Source organism: Boleophthalmus pectinirostris, unplaced genomic scaffold, assembly GCF_026225935.1.
Source record: "Boleophthalmus pectinirostris isolate CB_2022bp ecotype Guang Dong unplaced genomic scaffold, ASM2622593v1 HiC_scaffold_14, whole genome shotgun sequence".
Taxonomy (NCBI): Eukaryota; Metazoa; Chordata; class Actinopteri; order Gobiiformes; family Gobiidae; genus Boleophthalmus; species Boleophthalmus pectinirostris.
The window spans coordinates 25,913,907-25,933,541 of record NW_026571047.1 but is presented as its reverse complement, the minus strand read 5'-3'; the positions used below and the strand labels follow the sequence as shown (position 1 = coordinate 25,933,541).

General features: G+C 39.2%; 1 protein-coding gene across 4 annotated transcripts in view; it reads left to right on the top strand.

Moving 5' to 3' along the window:
- entpd1 (ectonucleoside triphosphate diphosphohydrolase 1) overlaps positions 1–19,635 on the top strand; it is an 89,112-nt gene that overhangs the window by 24,662 nt on the left and 44,815 nt on the right. Inside the window, exon 1 of one of the 4 annotated variants that reach the window (XM_055150272.1) lies at positions 8,519–8,656. The exons of 1 other annotated variant lie outside the window; for it this stretch is intronic. The gene's annotated coding sequence lies outside the window, so the exon portion shown is untranslated. Of the gene's footprint in view, positions 1–8,518; positions 8,657–13,999; positions 14,182–19,635 lie in introns of those variants that run through there. 2 more of the 4 variants (XM_055150273.1, XM_020940682.2) reach the window with 2 other exon arrangements.

The following is a 19,635-nucleotide window of genomic DNA, read 5'->3' as shown; positions in this document are numbered from 1 at the left end:
GCAGGGTGTCCGCAAAGCACACCAGGACTAAACCAGGACAAAACCAGGACAAAAAACCAGGACAAAACCAGGACAAAACCAGGACTAAACCAGGACAAAACCAGGACTAAACCAGGACAAAACCAGGACTAAACCAGGACTAAACCAGGACTAAACCAGGACAAAACCAGGACTAAACCAGGACAAAACCAGGACTAAACCAGGACAAAACAGGACAAAACCAGGACTAAACCAGGACAAAACCAGGACAACCAGGACAAACCAGGACTAAACCAGGACTAAACCAGGACTAAACCAGGTCTAAACCAGGACTAAACCAGGTCCAAACCAGGTCTAAACCAAGTTTAAACCAAATCTAAACCAAGTCTAAACCAGGACGAAAACCAGGACTAAACCAAGTCTAAACTAGGACTAAACCAGGACCAAAACAGGACTGAAACAGGACTAAATCAGGATTTAACAGGACTAAACCACGCTGCGTGGACGTGTCTCCTCCTCTTCTATCAATAATATTTTTAATACGGTTGAGTAAAGTCTGGGCTTTTTATTTTCTTTTAGCAGACAAAACTTCCTATGTGACGATATCCGAGTCTTTGCTTCTGTACAGCAAATCAAGTAATCCAAAATTACTCACTTTAAGTAATTTAATGGATTATGTTACAAACTACATTCTGGTGTATGTAATCTGTAATCTGTAGGGGAATACATTTTAAAAGTAACCTTCCCAACACTGATTATAGACTATTGGTTATAAAGGACAACCTCTAAATGTAGCCTATTAATCAATAAGTTAAGGTTTGCATTTTAATGTTGCACTATGATGTTTCCATGGAGATGTCTTTGCTTGGCTTGGAATGTTTCACAGTATGGCATTAAACTTATCTGTATACAGTGGTGGAAGAAGTAGTCAGTTTTGTTACTTACAGGTATCGGAGCAAAAAGAATACTGAAATAAACATAAAAGTATCACCTGAAAAAAAACTAAAAAGTAAAAGTGTTTAGGTACATGTTTTACTTAAATCATGGAGTAAAAGTATTTTGCACAGATTTGGGGATCTAATAAAGCTTCAAATGGTGGTGGTTTTATGGTTTTGACACAGGTTTATGCTGAAATTTTAATCAATTGTTATTTTCTTATAGCTTGTGAAGGCGTATTCAGTTTGAAAACACATTGGAGCACTTCCTGAATTACCATATGACATCACAAGGTGGAATAGAGCGTTTTGAGAGAAGAACACAGCCTAAATATGCGTGATTTGTGTGTTAAATAGTTAAAGTTTGTCAAAACACAACTCCAGGTATGATTATGATGAAAAAGCCCTTTAACGGTGCACTTGTGTAACTTTACTGATGGATTGCATTGGATTTTCTGGGTCCAAAACCTCCTTGAGTCCATGTAGATGTTGTTTTTTTTCCTGGAATGTTGTACAGTCTGGCATTTAATTTAATAATAATAATAATAATAATAATAATTATCAGTGCTGAGGGCTGAATCAGTGCTGTGGTGGGAGCGGAAACCGGATTGGAAACATTCAAACAGGTTACTCGTGGTGAGGTGCGATTTCAGCTGGGTGGCGACGGTACGTTCGATAAGTTTGGAAAGAAATGGGAGGTTAGGGATGGGTCTGTAGATCTTTGGAATGTCGGGGTCAAGTCCAGGTTTTTTGAGGATAAGAGTAAAGGCGTCAAGCTTGAGCACAGATGGGATGGAGCCAGTGGAGAGAGGAGTGTATGATGGATGATGAGGGAGAACAGAGCAGGCAGACAGGTTTTGACGAGAGTGGACTGGACGGGATCGAGAAGATTTCAGAAGTTCAGGCAGGTCAGAAGGGGAGATCAGGAAGAAATGGGAGAGGTCGGAGTAAGTGGTGCGAGGGCAGGGAGAGGTAAGAGCGAGGGATGAAGATGCAGAAGTTGGTGATTTTGTTTTGAGAAAAATGACAGGAAGGATTTAAGTATCTCCACAAAGACAAGCAGGACACATCATCAGGCCAAATTACAGGTCAGATCTGTGGATAAGTACGCTCGCTCATGTTATTAATGCATGTTTTTGTGGCAGCTTTGAGAAATAAAACCTGTAATTAAATAAATACTTTATTTTTGTTAAAAGGGACAGTCTGGAATTTTGGACATAGAACCTCATTTCCTAGGCCCCGTTCACACTAGTACGTATTCGAGATGTTTTTGTTGAGGATGCAGTGTTTGTCCACTCTAACCTGATTGAAAATGGCTCCAGAGACAGAACGATCTGGTGCCGCCAGCTCCCGCGAATTCATCTGAGTACGGATCTGATCCGGCACTGTGTGGACGCCTGAAAACACTGATACGCTGATGTAGGTCTATGCACCGCCAACATGCTAAGAGGCTAGAATATATGTCCATTTATATATACGGTCTGTGCGTACGACCTGCAGACGTATAATCTCTGAAAAGTTTAACAGGAACCATCTCCAATGTGATAGAAGCACAGAACAGACTCACCATCAGCAGAACACCCCTCTGTCACAGAAAGAACACTCATATTCCACCAAGTTGTGTCCTTTAGTCCGACAGAAGCTGAACCACATCAGCGCACAACAGCGAGCTGTTTTTGAGCACTCATTTTATGCAAATTAGCCAAGCAGTTTTAAATTTCGTTTCTGTAAAACGTAAATAAATATGCTTAAAGCTGTTTGGATAGGGAAGGCTTGCGGACACAGAAACAACGTGTCTGGACGCAGATAATTTCCGATACAATGAGATGTAGATTCATTTCAGTGTAAACGTAGTCCTAGTGAGCCAGAATGTTGGAGACGTGTGGAGACACTTTTTAAAATATTCCATCCAGTCCTTGTGTTTGCAGAGGTCACTGGTGCTAGACTAGTGCATGTCAATGGTCATAGTTATCCTGCCACTAAAAACAGTCTTACCCACTCCACAAAACACCCAAAAAAAAAATCTATTATTACACCAGACTGTCCATGTAAATGTCTGTGTTGCTAGAATGATTTTAAGTAAAACCAACCTTGCATTTGAAGGATTTATGTCTGAGCAGCAGCAGTGAGTTGTACTTCCTGACAGAAAGCTCGGCAATGGCGGACTGATATATGAGAAAATAGTCCCTGAACATGCGACGATTCATGCGATGCAAGGTTAGATTTATTTCAAACATTATTCTATCAACACAGACATTCACATGGACAGTCTGGTGTAATAATAGATTTGCTTCGGGTGTTTTGTGGAGTGGGTAAGACTGTTTTTAGTGGCAGGATAAATATGACCATTGACATGCACTAGTCTAACACCAGCGACCTCTGCAAATACAAGGACTGGATGGAATATTTAAAAAACTGTCTCCACACGTCCCCAACACTCTGGCTCACTAGGAAATGAGGTCCTATGTCCAAAATTCCAAACTGTGCCTTTAATACTACGCAGCATCCCAGGCAAAGCAATAACATCACCGTGGAGACGAGCAGACGCCGCCCTCCGCAAGAAAAGTTACACAATGCACCTAGTTGCTGTAAAGTCCTAACAGGATAGAGAGATCGCACAATGGCTAGTCTAGTAAAAACCCAGCAGGATGTTTACGCTGAGCGGGTGAATCTGTTTTCGTTGGAGAAACATGTGCTCTAAACATGTCCTGGGCTCCTCCTAGCGCTAACACAGTAATATATACAGACATCTGTGGGGGTCTCAGCATTCCAGACCACTCAAGTGAAAAGGAGCACAGCGTGGTACGAGTTAACAAGCAAACTTTGGGATTTTTAAGTGCCTTATAAATCCACAACTAACGAAATCCTGCGTAATTAAAGGACATATGTTAAATGTCTAGACGCACACGTAGGCAGGTTGGGTTGGAGCGAGCGCCTGGACTGTTCACAAACTGATATCATCCTCTCTATAAACATGTCACGATAATCTTTATTTCTGTTTTTTTATGGTTCAAAACAAATGATTAAAATTCCCCATTGTTATAAACCAAGTGGGTGGCGCTTCATTCATGAATTACAACTGGAGGAAGTGGATAATTTGTACAGTATATAGCCCCATATAACTCAGTGTTTCCTTTGTGTCGCTTTTACTAGTGGAATGTGCCCGAAGCCGTTTCTAATTTCATTTTGATTTAATGTACATGTACTTAAAGGTGCATTGTGTAGCTTTTCTGGTGGAGGTTTCTGTCAAATTCTTTTCTTCATGGAGATGTTATAAATTAGTGTATCGTTCGTTCATTCGTTTTTCAAAATAAAACCAAAAATAAGAAAATGAAAAAACAACTATTTTCTTCATTATTTGTTTCTAAACCAAAATGAAAAAATGGATAATGATTCGCTTTTTCAGTTTTTGATTTTGTGTTTAAATGAATAATGGAAAAATTGGATAACAGCCTTTTCTCGTTTCATCCAATTTTGACCCTTACAGACTGAACCAGGACTGAACAAGGACTAAACCAGAACTGAACCAAGACTGAGTGTTGGAACTGGCCCTGTCGGGTGACCGCAGGCAAAAGGACTGGCGCAGATCTCTGCACCCCATGGGGTAAAGTGGCGACATCGCCCGATCAAGCTTTGTGCACACCCTGCTCCACGGGCTTGGGGTTCTCTCTCCCAAGTTCAAGATTAGTCCTGGTTTAGTCCTAGTTTAGTCCTGGTTTAGACCTGGTTTAGTCCTGATTTAGACCTGGTTTAGTCTGTTTAGTCCTTTAGACCTGTTTAGTCCTGTTTAGTCCTGGTTTAGACCTGGTTTAGTCCTGATTTAGACCTGGTTTAGTCCTGATTTAGACCTGGTTTAGTCCTGGTTTAATCCTGGTACAATCCTGGCTCAGTCCATAAGGGTCAAAATAAGGTGAACCTGTTATCAGTTTTTTTGTTTTTTTTCCATTATTCATTTAAATACAAAAATTTTAAGTAATTGTTATTCGTTAAAAAAAAAAAATAATAATAATAATAATAATGTTATTTGTTTTTTTAATTTTAGTTCTGGAGACAAATGAAGAAAATAGTTGTTTTTTTCGTTTTCTTATTTTTGGTTTTATTTTGAAAAACGAAGAAGGTCAGATTGCACAAAATGGGCAGATGGTCAGTGATAATTTGCAAGTTTTGGATTTAGTACTATTGGTGGTTTTCAGATTATCTCAAATGTGGATAAGAGACATATTTTCCTATTGTTTACATTGTACTGCCATGAAATATCTAAAAAGTAAATGGAAATACATTGGACTTGATCATTTTATTTATTATTTATTTATTTATTTATTTATTTTTATTAGGCATTTTTCATTTCATTGTGTCATAATCTTTCTTGTAACTTATGTCCACTGTTTGTCTATATTACAGTTTTTTAATACTATCTGCTTTCTGTACATTTTTGGGTTGTGTGGGTTTATTTAAGAAATGCAAAATAAACTAAAGTATTTGAAGATCTCGGCACAAGACAGGAAGTCATCTCAGTTTTTGCAGAGGTCATTAGATCAACATTCCTTTCCAATTATGCGTTCATTGATCTGTACTACTACACAATCACAGGAAGATGACACACAGACAGTAGTTAGTCACAGGGCTTTCGATTTCACACATAACACGTGAAAGAACTGAAATGAATGACAAATGCATGACTGTGGTTTAACGGCACAGGGCCAGTCATACATTTGGTCAGATGTTGTAACTAGGGATGGGCGTTCGATGAAATTTTCTTAATCGATTGTCGGAAGGATGAACGATCGATTATCGATTAATCATTAACGTTTTTATATTAAAATGATCATCATTATTATTACTGTCTGCACTACTAATCTGCATAAATAAATTAAACTTTACGACATATAAACAGTAACGACTCTAGAGCCACATTAATCCGTTTGAGATTATAATGTGTTTAATTCAGTTTTGCGCAACTTTCACAGAAACGAAACTTAAAAACGCATCGCTAATTTGCATAAACTAAGCAAAGATAAAACTACAGCTCTTGTGTCGCTGATGCGGTCAGTTTCTGTCAGATTAAAAGACATGACTCAGTAGAATACAGGTTAATGTGACCATATTTGTGTTTGTCAAAACCAGGACACCGTACGGGGGGAGGGAGGTGGGGACTCGTCATCGACATTGCGCGACTCTCACCTGGCAAAACTTTTTCCCACTGGACACCGAAACATATGTGCTGCTTTATACACTGTGCACATGGACTCACACTTGTCCCGAATGCAACGGAAAGCGTGGAATTTCTTGTACAAATCATCGTTAAATACACATTTGTACTTCGGTACGTTGCAGACTGACCGAATGTTTGTGTCTCGCTCCTTCTGAGTGCAGAGAGACACATGTCTGGACCCCTGTTTGGTCACACTACGCACAGCAACCTACATTCGGTTTGTCAATTAAAATGAACGTAATCGATGAAATTCTTAATGATCAATTATCGATTAATCGACTAATCATGCCCATCCCTAGTTGTAACGTAATGTAATTGGTCACACTCATGAAATTGCCTCTATTTTCTGATCTATGTTATATTTATGTTTTATTTCATTCACACATTTTTAACACACAAACTCTGCATATTTAGGTTCTTCTCTCAAACTGAAAAACACTCCATACACCTTCATTAGAATCATTTGGATCATTTCATCCCAGGAATTTCTCATTTCTGCTGAACTAAATGTAAAAGGAGGCTTCATGAAATCACAAGGTGGAACAGAGCATTTTGAGCTTTGGATATGTTGACAGTAGCACGAGATAGAATTTTCAGTCCCGCTCCCGCCTGCGCCCACAAAGAATTCTAATTTTCATTCCCGCTCCTGCCCATATCTGCGATATTTTGTCCCGCTTCGGCCGTTTGGTTTCTTAAATTCTATCAAACACGGAGAAGCGGAAAAGAATTGTCACCACGTCCACAAGATTAGGCTACATAAAAAGTTTTCATTAATGTCAAATAAAATATCCAGCACAAATGATGTATGATAGACATAATTAATCATTTGTGTATTTTACTTTACACTCATATTTAGTTTGCGCTCCTGCCCACATCTGAAATAAGCTTTCAAAATGTGTCCCACGGCGCACTGTTTTGCGTCGGGTCCCACGGGTGCGGGGCTCTAGTAGACACACTAATAATAAAGTGTGAATTAAACAAAACACAACTCCAGGTATGTTTTTGATGAGGTAACAACATTCTAACTTGGCTTAAAGCTCACAAGAGTCAATTTTGCGTAATGTAGGACCTACAGACATAGAACTAATTTACTTATTTGAGTAACTTTTTATTAAAATTGTAGTTTTAAATATCGGGTTATTTCAAATACCACACTTTTACTTCTACTTAAGTAATATATTTTACATTGAAACATTACTTTTAATTAAAGGTTCACAAGATCTGAGCAAAATTTGTCTTACCATAGTACAGCTGAAACAGTAAAAGCAGCTCTTAAGGTCAAAATAAGTCCACTGTATCTAATTAGAAAGCATTTGATTGACCATTAATGAAGAATACTGTGATATCATGTCGTCAAAAGTCTCACAATAATATCGAGAGCTGTTACAATATATCGAATTACAATTTCCTTTGCATAAATGCATCGTTTTACAGTAACAACTGCCAAAAAAAAAAGGATGGGGAACTACATGATTCATTTCAGCGCAGACAACTTGAAGAAATATGTTTTTTAAGTCTTGTCAATGTATTTTAAATGCAAAAAGCATCCTGTCTACAGTTTTATTAACCATCCAAAATATCGCAATAAATATAAATAAATATCGTGATAATATCGTACCGAGAGATTTGGATATCGTTACATCCCTAGTTAGTATGTTAGTTGTTGTTAGAATTATCATAACTGCAAAACTCTAGCCTGATTCACTTTGTGGAAACCTTCTGACCTCGCAGCATTAGGATTCGTTCGCTCAACAGTAGGCGGGTACTTTTTTATTTAACCAATCGCTGTTATTTGGTTGTAACATATATTAAGCTTTTCCCAAATCCCATAGGAAGAAGGGCAATAACGTCTTTCCCCTTGATAAAATTCACCAAACATTCTCTTTGTTCCGGCTTTAAATCCTCGATCTCGGGAATCGTTGCCAACACAGAATGTATGGCTCTTTGCTGATTGGCTGGTGCCCAAACTCGCACTTCCGGGGTTACGGGGAACCGTCTAGTGTATTCCGATTCCTGACCAAGTCGCTGGAGAGAAATGAAATTGAGAGGAGGCTGGAGGTTGTCAAAAGCTCTGATAAACTCAATGTGGTGAATAATTAGGATGCTCTGAACGAATAAAGAAAGTGAGGAGTAACTTTTGATTATTGCAAACTGTTTAAAATGACCTTGTTTTGTTTTGTTTGTTTTACAGTAAAATCCAGTACAGTGCCCTTAAACATCCTTCACACATTATAGACTCATATCATACACTCAAGATAAGTATATTGTTTTAAACGGAAGAACAGTAGGTCAGTCTTGAGCTTTGGACTTTATTGGAAATCACCGCAGCCCAAAGCCAAACAATCACAGGATACTTTGTTAACTCAAACTTACTTCCTGGTGCTTCTACTGTAGCCGTACACACAGCGTGGTGCGAAAGATAGAAGATAAAGGGGCCATGGACATTGTCAGGGAGTGACTTTTGTTTTATTTAATTTGATCTTGTTGTTGTTGGATGAGAACCTTGAGGAAACAACAGCCTGACTGTACGGTACTGTATTCCTGTGATTGAATTTTAATAGAGCTTGAGATTCTGTTATTTCTAATCGTCTATGATCAGCCTGGGAGAGATCTGCAGCCAATCCTCAGGCAGTAAAAGTTTGTGGACTTTGGAAGAATACTTTTGATTATTTTTGTGTTGAATGTCAATGATTAAAAGCTTGTATTGTTTAGTGCAGTGTTTCCCAAAAGTATTTTTCTTGGGACTCATATTTTAAAAGTCACAAACCTTCGTGATGGATGGATTTGACCATTATTGAACATTAATGAGGATATTTTATTGTTGACTGGGTGATCGTGTCTCTGAACAATTAGTATTACTCAAGTTTTAAACAATGAAAAACAGTCATTGAAGCAGCAGTAAAAGGATCCATAAGTCGCCTATTTGGACGTTAAATGTAGCCCGTTTCTTTTTCTTTTTAACATCCAATTGAACCAGCAATATTGGAACAAAATAGTCAATAAAATAATAACAAAAAGATTAGAAATTATACAAAATTGTCTTAACATATCAACATTTCTAATGAGATAGGTGGATCTGTCTGTGTTTTTGTAGCCTGTTCCAGTCCAGGTGCAGGAGGAGAGCGCAGCAGCAGATCAGACGCAGCATTCAGTCTGTTTCTGTGCTTTGTTTTCATTTTTGTGAGAACAGAAAATCCCAATTCACACATATATGTAGTAGTGAAAGGAATAAACATAGAAATACTGACCAAATGCTTCTCCAGAATAATAATAAGGCCACAGATCCATGTATAAAACTGTATATTGCAGACCTACATGCAGATCGTGACAAGGTGACCCCCCCAAAAAATGTCTTGCGACTCACCTGAGGAACGTGACCCAGTCTTTGGAAAACAATGGTTTAAATGCCCTATATTACGCAAAACTGACTCTTGTGAGCTAAGCTATGTTATCATCAAAAACAGACCTTTAGTTGTATTTTGTTTGATTCACACATGTTTGAGTAATCCTTTATTATTAACAGACTATTATTAACAGCTCCTTTTACCTTTACTTTAGTAGAGATTGGCAATTCCAAGGCTGAAATCACCCAAATGATTCTAGTGAAGGTGTATGGACCAACGAGGCTCATTTGGTCTTCCGATAATTTATGTTATTAGGTAATTTTTTCAGACCAAGAGTTTGTTTTCGAATGCCAGTGGAGGCAGTGCCCAGACACGTCACAGCAACAGTGAGCAGTCGAAACTGTCAAGAACGAAAACAAACTCTTGGTCTAAAAAAAAGAACCTAATAACATGAAGCTGTATGGAGTTTAGAAACATAGCACATGACATCACAAGGTGGAACTGTGTGTTTTCTGTTCAGCCTAAATATGCAGAGTTTGTGTGTTAAACAGGGATGTAACGATATCCAAATCTCTCTGTGCGATATTATCACGATATGAATCTCACGGTACGATATTTATTGCGATATTTTAAAGAGGCTGATATAATTGTAGATAGGACACTTTTTTTACTTTTAAAACTTTCCGTCATAATCCCAAGAATTTAAGTTAAAAACATATTTCTTCATGTTGTCTGCGCTGAAATGAATCATGGGATATGTAGTTCCTGATATTCATAAGGTGTTGCTACTATAAAACAATGAGTGCGTATACATGCATATGAGTATCCTGGTTATGATTGGGTTTTTTGAGTATCCCGGTTTCATCATGGTGCATGTATAAGGTTTCAGTATCCCGGTTATGAGAAACCAGGTTATTGTAGCTGGTATTTTCCGATAGTACCGACCAGGATACTGTGGCATGTATACCCAGTCTCCCCGGGTACTGCAACATAAATTTGAGTGCGCATGCATCCAAAAGACATAGTTTTCAGTCTTTTCACCACTACAACAGCGACATAAATAAAGTGACCATACATGAGTGAAATGGCTGCGCTAAACCTGCACAGAAATCTGCACTCGTACAACCTGCACACATATGATCGCTGAAAAGTCATCTCCTATACGATATACGCACAGAACACACTTACTATCATCAGCCACTCCTCTGTCACAGAAAAAAACACATATATTCCACTGAGTTGTGTCCTTTAGTCTGAACCGCATCAGCAGCACAAGGAGCTAATTAGCCATGCAGTCTTAGATTCTATAAAATGTAAACAAATGAGACAAAGCTGAATTATATTATCAAATGAGCTGATGTGGTTGTGGTTCATATGTTATAGAGCTGAGTGTATTTATGCTGAATATTTTAATTTAAAAAATCTACACGTTGGGTTTGATGTGTGCAGTGGATTGTGGGATACCTCATAGCTCGTACCGCTGGTTAGAACCTGTGGATCTATTAAAATAACCTCCCCAGCTTCCTGTTTGCATTTTTCCTGGTTTATTAACTTAAATTAGGTTAATTTTTGAGACGGCGCATTTGTAAGATTATGTCAAGAAACCGGGATACTCTATTTCAGGGGTGTCAAACTCATTTTGGTCCGGGGGCCGTATCCAACCTACTTTGATCCTAAAGGGGCCGGATCAGAAAACTCATGTCATATAAACCCCAAAAATAACAATAAGTTCAAATATTTGTGCAGAGAAACACAAATCTATTACAGAAATCTTTTTTAATTGATGAACTCTTTCTTTTACAAAATATTATAATATTATGAACCTGAAACTTTGTGTTGAAATTACATTTTTCTTAATGTTTTAACTTGAACTTGTATGTAAATAGGAATAAGTTCATTTTTCTTGTAAAATCCTGCACTCGGCTCCACTTTTCTCATGTTGGACATTTTTCTGATGAGGGTGTCACGGTCAACAGTCAAAACGATCGTCCTTTAAGAGCGTTTGGAAAGAGACAAGTCTTCATTTGTGCTGTTCTGGTGGGAGGGGCCACGTACAGAGACACTGGAGACGCTGCTGTGATAAACACCACAGAAAATTACCAATATTTTAATAGAAAATATAATTAAAATATTTTTGTAGAAAATCACCCAAGGGCCAGATTAAAAGTCTTGGAGGGCCGGATCTGGCCCCCGGGCCGTATGTTTGACACCTGTGCTCTATTTGATCATGTGTACACGAATAGGAGTATCTCAGTTTAACGCAGTAACCCGACTACTACCATAACCGGGATACTGACGTGCATGTATACACACTCACTGTATTTAAGCAAAGGGACTTGTAATTCGATATATTGTGACCGCCCGTGATATTATTGTGAGACTTTTGACGATACGATATCACGATATTTCAGTTATTGTCACATCAGTAGTGTTAAATATGTGTGAATGTTTCAAAACACAACTCCAGGTGTGTTTTCGAGGAGGTAACAACATGATAACGTGGCTTAAACTTGCATTGTGAATTACTACTGAAGAGACAGAGACAAGCAGATGCATCAAAAAAAGTGACGTAATACACCCTTAAGTATGGGGATTACTCTATTTTTGGCTCGCTTCTCCCAACACCTGTTTGAGCATTTCCTTGACAAACTTCTCTCTGCTCTCATGAATCGCCGAAGCAAAAAGAAAACAAACAGCTAAACCCCTCGCAGTGAAAGAGGCTCTCACATTTACAGGCAGATCAGGTCTGGGGCTGTTCTCTCATTTACACTGCCTCCCCAGGGGACCTCTCTCTCTCTCCCCCCTCTCCCCTATTCTCTCTCTCTCTCTCTCTCTGTACTTCCCTCCTCCCTTTTCTTTTACTTGACCTCCCTCCCTCTCTCTCTCTCCGTATGTCTTACTTTCTTTCGCTTCATTTCTTCACTTTATCCTCCTGTCCTTTCCTCTACTCTGTCCTTAACTCTCCCCTTTCTCTCCTCTCTTCTCCTCCTCCTCCCTCTAACTCTTTAATCCCTCCATCTTTGTCTTCCTATCTGCCCCTCTCTCTTCTCTCTCTTCACTCGTTCTCTTCTCTCTATTCACCATTCCCTCGCTAATCCTTGTTTTCCACTCTCTCCTCACTCCCTTCCCTCTCTCTTTCTCTTCACACTCCTTTCTTTCTCCGCCTCCATGCCTCTGTCTCTCTCTCTCTCTCTCTCTCTTCACTCTTATCTCTTCTCTGTTCATCATTTCCTCTCCCCCTCTCTCTCTTTCTCTACTTTTTATCCACCCATCTCCCCCTCTCTCTTTCTCTTCTGATCATTATCCACTTCCCCTTTCTCTTCGCTCTTTCCCCCGTTTTCACCTCTGTCTTCCTCTACTCCTTCTCCTCCCCTCTCCTCTATCTCTCTATCTTCACCCCCTTTACCCTCTCCTCTTCTCTCTCTATCTCTCTTCAGTCTCCTCCCTCTCTTTCCCTTTCTCTCTCGCTACTATTTCCTTCTCTCTCTCTCTCTCTCTCTCCCCCTCTTTTCAGTCCTCTCTCTCTCTTTCCCTTCTTTCTCTACTTTTATCTTGATTCGCCCTTTACCCTTTCTCTCTCTCTCTCTCTCTCTCTGTCTCTCTCTCTCTCTTCAGTCCCCTCCCTCTCTTTCCCCCTTCTGACTCTCTCTCTCTCTCTCTCTCTCTCTCTCTCTCTCTCTCTCTCTCTCTCTCTCTTCAGTCCCCTCCCTCTCTTTCCCCTTCTCTCTACTTTTCTCTTCTCTCTCTCTCTCTCTCTCTCTCTCTCTCTCTCTCTCTTTCTCGCTCTCTCTCTTTCTCTTCAGTCCACTCCCTCTCTTTCTCCTTCTCTCTACTTTTCTCTTCTCTCTCTCTTTCTCTCTCTCTCTCTCTCTCTGTCTCTCTCTCTCTCCAGTCCCCTCCCTCTCTTTCCCATTCTCTCTCTCTATTTTTATCTCGACTCACCCTTCCGCCCCGTCTCTCTCACCCTTCCTTCCCTATTTCCTCCCTTTCTCTCTCTCTCCTCTCTCTCTCTCCACCTTTCCTTCTCCCCCTCGTTTCTTTCTTCTCTCTCTTCTAACCCTCTCTCTCTCCGCCTTTATCTCTATTCACTCTTTCCTCTCCTTCTTCACACCCTTTTCTCTCGCACGTTCTTCTCTTCCTCGTCTCTCTCTTCAGTTCCCCTCCTCTCTCTCACTTTCCTTCTCTCTCCACCCCTCTCCCCTCCTCCTTCCCTCTCTCTCTCTCTCTTCCTTCATTCCATTCCCTCCCTCGCGCTCTCACTCTCGCAGAAGTCCGGGGATCCCAATCCGTCACTTATGACATCACGGCGTTCTCCGGCGAACCACTCGTGAACACGGGGAGTCCCCACTCGTCTGTCCCCGCCCGCTCGGCCCACTCGCTCCTTTAACCCCCCCCCCCCCCCCCCCCCCCGAGCGGACGAGTGCGCACGCTGTTAGCCTCCGTCTCCATGGCAACGCTGCTCGGAGAGGAAATACCACCAGCCTACTTGAGAAGCCCCGAACGCAATCTTGTTTTTTTTTTTTTTTTTGCTCATATATTTCCTCCCTCGCTTCATATCTCCTTCCTGACTGATTGATTTTTTTCTTTTTCATTCCCTCCGTTGCTCTACCCCTTCCCTTTCTCTTACCCTACACCCACCCACTTTCACTCTCTCTCTCCCTCTCTCTTTCTCCTTTTCTCATCTGTCAGTTTAAGTTCATTGCCAGCTGAGGTAAGCCGCTCTTTCTTGCTCAAAACACATGCAATTCCACTTTAGATTCTGCACTACTTTCAACCTGCTTTTACTACGACTACTACTACTACTACTACTTCTTTTACCACTATCTCCTTCTCGACTGGACTTTGTATACACATTTCTGCAGCTCTGTTAGTTCAGCGTGTACTCTGCCGGCGTTTCATGTGTGTACTTTGTAGTTTGCAGGTCGGCTCGAGCTGCAAATGATCAAACGTGCTCGGCTGTACATCGTATTTGTTGTCACTAACGGCTCCCTCGACTGTGCGGGTGCCGGTTGCCTCTGTGCGTTATTGTCACACCCTCTTTTATGCCTCTGTCAGTGATTTAAAGTTTAAACTGTGTCATGAGTCCCAAAGGTAAACAGTGGAAAATTAAAGTGAGGGTAGTGAATATTTTGGAAAAGGGTTGTGTAAATATTGACCCATTATAACGGAAGAGTAAACAATAGGCTTTTGTATTCCATCTTATAAAGTATACGTCTTGTGTGTCTTATGTGAGGTAACGGTTGCTCAAGTAGTATTACAAAATAGGCGATTCCTGCTCCGACTTGTGCATATTTTTGTGTCCTTGGGCAAAACACTTCCCCGCCTGGTGCATACTGTGTACCGTTTTTTCCCAAAGACTGGATCTCAACCACTATTTTTAAGTCGCCTTGTCACGATCTGCATGTAGGTTGAAATGTTAAGACATGTTTTGTATAATTTCTAATCTTTTTGTAATTATTTTATTGACTATTTTGTTCCAGTATTGCTGGTTCAGTTGAATGTTGAAAAGAAAAACAAATGGGCTACATTTAATGTCCTAATAGGCGACTTGTGGATCCTTTTATTGCTGCTTCACTTACAGTTTTTCATTGTATAAAACTTGAGTAATACTAATTGTTCAGAGAGACAATAAAATATCCTCATTAATGTTCAATAATGGTCAAATCCACCTTTATTTTGTGATTTACGAATAATGTCTATTGACTTGGGTCTTGAAGGTTTGTGACTTTTAAAATATGGGTCCGCAGAAAAAAAAGTTTGGGAAACACAGCCGTATACTATACTATATATATATATATATATATATATAGATATATAGATAGATATAGATAGATAGATATAGATAGATATAGATAGATAGATATATATATAGATAGATATAGATATATATAAAAGAATCTTTGATGTACTGTATTTTCGAATACATGTTCAGTTTTTCATGCCCATATTTAAAAACAATCTCTAAAATCAGCTTTATAAAAGTTGGGCGGTTAAGTGTCTTGCCCAAGGACACAACAGCATTGATGTGTAGGAGCTGAAATCTAATCATCCAAAGTGTAGGAAAGTGAATCTGATCTTTCTCCAAATGATGTTTTACCAAGAGCGGGATTCGAACTGCCAACTCCACCAAGTATTCTTAGCAATATAGAACCAAAACACCAGTATTTACCAAAAACAAAACAAAAAAAGCTAAATTTAATGCCATACAATGAAATATTCCAAGTAAAGCTAGAATAAATCCATGGATACAAACAAGATGTGGATCACCTCTCATAAAAGTTACATAATGCTTCTTTAATACACTGGCTGCAGTTACATTCACACCCAAATTCTAATTGTTATCAGATTTCCTGAGTTATAAAACAATTCAAATGAAATGTAAACAGAAAAATTATCAGATTTCTCTGATCATGCTCCCTCTGATGGTGTGGTTTGTGTATTTTAAGCTCTTTCTCATACATTTTTCCACCTAATGTTTGATTGTAATTGTTTTCATACTGTGATGTGAAGAATACTTTGAACATGTATTTAGTCAGAGAATACTCAATACCTGCATTAAAAAGTATTTTGTAATGTATTCTGTAGTGGTGTGTACAAAAATATCGAAATATCAATATATCGTATCGCCTAATGTGATGATACAGTATCAGCTGCTGTATCAATTTATTGCCAAGAGTATTTTCTAGTATAGTCTGCGCAATTATTTTGTTACAGCTACAGTTTTGTTGCTTGTTTAGAGGAAGGAAACTCGTTTATGCAATAATAATACGTAAAATGTTTGTGTTTCATCTGAACTTTGCACAAGAAGTGGTTTAACCCTCTCAGGCTCAAATTAATTTTTAGTATCAGGAAAAATCTGATATTTGGGGAAAATTATAATATGGGGTAGTAATATACAATTCTGACTTTTTTATCCTTTGTAAACAAAAAAAGTATTTTGCACTTCTTGCAGGCTGTTTGCTTGTAGCCATTCTTGCAGTCTCCATCGTCCACGTTTATCAGCATGGATGGGAAAAAAGGCTCCTGAGTAAAAAAAGCTCATATAATATGGATGTGGACTAAGTAGGTACTTAGAATTTAGCTGTTGCAAATCTGCAACGCCTGCCTGGAGAACAAAGACTTTTAGTATCACAGACTTATTTTAGCCTTTATTTTTATTGAACCATATCAAATCAGTTTGAAATATATCGTACTGATTTGAAAGTGCACTGTATTGAGATATGTATCGTATCGTGTCCTGTGTCTCGAGATATGTATCGTACTGTGGCCAATATATCGGGATATGTATCATATTGTGGCCTATGTATCAAGATATGTATCGTATCATGGCCTATGTATCGAGATATGTATCGTATCATGGCCTATGTATCGAGATATGTATCGTATCATGGCCTATGTATCGAGATATGTATCGTATCGTGTCCTGTGTCTCGAGATATGTATTGTATTGTGGCTTATGTATCAAGATATGTATCATATTGTGGCCGATATATTAAGACATGTATCGTATTGTGGCCTATGTATCAAGATATGTATCGTATTGTGGCCGATCTATCGAGATATGTATCGTATCGTGGCCTATGTATCAAGATATGTATCGTATCGTGGCCTTTGTATCGACATATGTATCGTATTGGCAACTTTTTAATGATTCCCAGCCCTAGTATTCGGATATATGGTCCAGTCAGAGTACTGTATTCCGTATACTTAGAATACTTTCACGTAGGGTTGCCTTTAAATACTAGAGTTAAAACACATTATAGACCAAAATATAAGAACAGTTTCATAAAAGTTTGTTCAGCTTCTCCTGTCACTAAATAGAGAAGAAAAAAACACACATGCATATGCTTTAATGAGTGATATTTTCCATTTTTCTCCTTGATTATGTGCAATTTGAAGCTTAAAGGTGCGTTGTGTAACTTTTCTGGTGGAGGGTCTGTCACCTGCTTGTCAATAATGTTCCACAGTATGGCATTAAACAGATTTATCTTTCATTTATTCCATTACAGGTAGTTTTATAGCTCTAAAATAGTTAGAAAAACAGGCATTCTGATTGTGAGCGGGGTCGCCTCTTCACAGATCTGACCTGTAACTTGGTCCGGTTTGGTCCTCGTGATGATAGAAAGGTTTAATGCCATATTGTGAAACATTCCAGACAAAGCAATGACATCTCTATGGAGACAAGCACCAGAAAAGTTACACAATCCACCTTTAAATTGTGTGACCAAAAAAAAGTAACTGTAGCAGAATACAAGTACTCTGATTACATATTCTGAGTACATGAATTGAGTTACTTCCCAACACTGTTTTCTTTTAGGCTATCACCATAAATTGGAGTAAAATCTGACAGATCGTGGGACTTGTTTGAAAAGGTTCATTGGAAATATCACGTCCACAAGGTCTGGCTCCAGATGTGATGATCTCAACGTGTTTAAGTCTCGTGTTGTTCTGTAACCAAGGCCTCCACATGTATTTGGGTCCAACGTCTGACTGAACCTGTGCCAAAAATCCTAAAGGATCTCCTGTTTGGTTTAAAGGGCTATTCCGTTACGTAACACCCAAATTATTCAAACAATTTATGGAAATGGCGATGATTAAAGAAAAAGAGAGTCACACATGTGGAAAAAACGCCAACCTGGTTGAAGAAGATGTTTATATAAAGAGAGAAGACAATAAATTATACGATCAAGGGAGTCATTCAGAGTTAAGCGTGACTAAGCATATGTAGGTCAATGGAGATTAGAAAATGGCCACTTCTGGTATAACAGGGTATTAGATAAAATCCCATTGAGTTCTATGTCTCAACTACACAATGGATATAAAGTTCACAGAGGTAGAAGTGAAGATCAGATTTCAAGTAGGTCTTAGTCACATAATAAAGCTTTGTTAGCATTATTATTACTGTATATTTAAAAGTCTTAGGCTACGTTCAGACTGCAGCCTGAAGTGACCCAAATCCGATTATTTCACCCCTATGTGACCTGTATCTGATCTCTTAAAGACAGTCTGAACGACACAGATCCGATTTTTTCAAACACGACTCAGGACACTTGTAGCCAGGCTGGTGCCACCTAGTGCCTCCGTTCAATTTCATTTCTCTACAGCGACTAGGTCAGGAATCAAAATACACTAGACAGTTTGCAAAAACCCCAGAAGTGCAAGTTCAGGCACCAGCCAATCAGAGAAGAGTCATATATTCAGTGTTCGTCAGCGATTCCCGAGATCGAGGATTTAAAGTTGGAATAAAGAGAATGTTTGGTGAATTTCATCAAGGGAAAAGACGTTATTGCCCTTCTTCCTATAGGATCTGGGAAAAGCTTAATATACCAGTTAGCCCCGTTAGCGGCGCATTACATACATCACGATCAAATAGCAGCGACTGGTTAAATAATAATAGTACCCGCCTACCATCAAGCGACCAAAATCTAAGGCTGCGAGGTCAGACCTTTTATACGAAGTGAAACAAAAAAAAAAACAAAAAAAAAACGACTGATGAATCAGGCTAGGCCACTTGGATATGTGCTCCTAAAACTGATACATATCCGATCTTTTGACATGCGACTTCAGTCTGAACGGTCAGGTCACATTCATCCCACCTACACGTCAGGCTCAGTGTCTAGTTAGTGGAGGGAAAGCGAAGTTAGCGAGTTTAATACTTGGGGGGATCGTTGTATTCAGGCCAAATTGGAGGGGTCTTATCGGAACCGGACGGTTTTAGAAATGATTACCAAAGAAATGTCCGAGCACAGGTACAGGCCGTCCTGGCTCCAATGTCAATGAAAAATGAAGAGTCTTTGAGCCAAATACAAGGAGGATAAACACTCAAACAAACAAAGCGACCGTGGACGTGTAACCTGTCCATTTTACGAAGAACTGGACCATATTTTGGGAGACAAGCCCAGTGTTTAGGCAACAACCTGAGCTCACTCGCTGCAGGTGATGTCGTCGTGTCCTCCAACGTAAATGCTTGACACTTTTGGGGCGTTTATAGTTCACACTGGAGCTCACATACAAGTTGCATTTAATTGGAAATGTGAACGACCTCGCAAAAAAATCGGATTTCACAAAAAATCCAAACTGAGCGTTAAGTCCTGCAGTCTGAACATAGCCTAATATTACACAAAATTGACTCTTGTGAGCTTTAAACCATGTTATAATGTTGTTA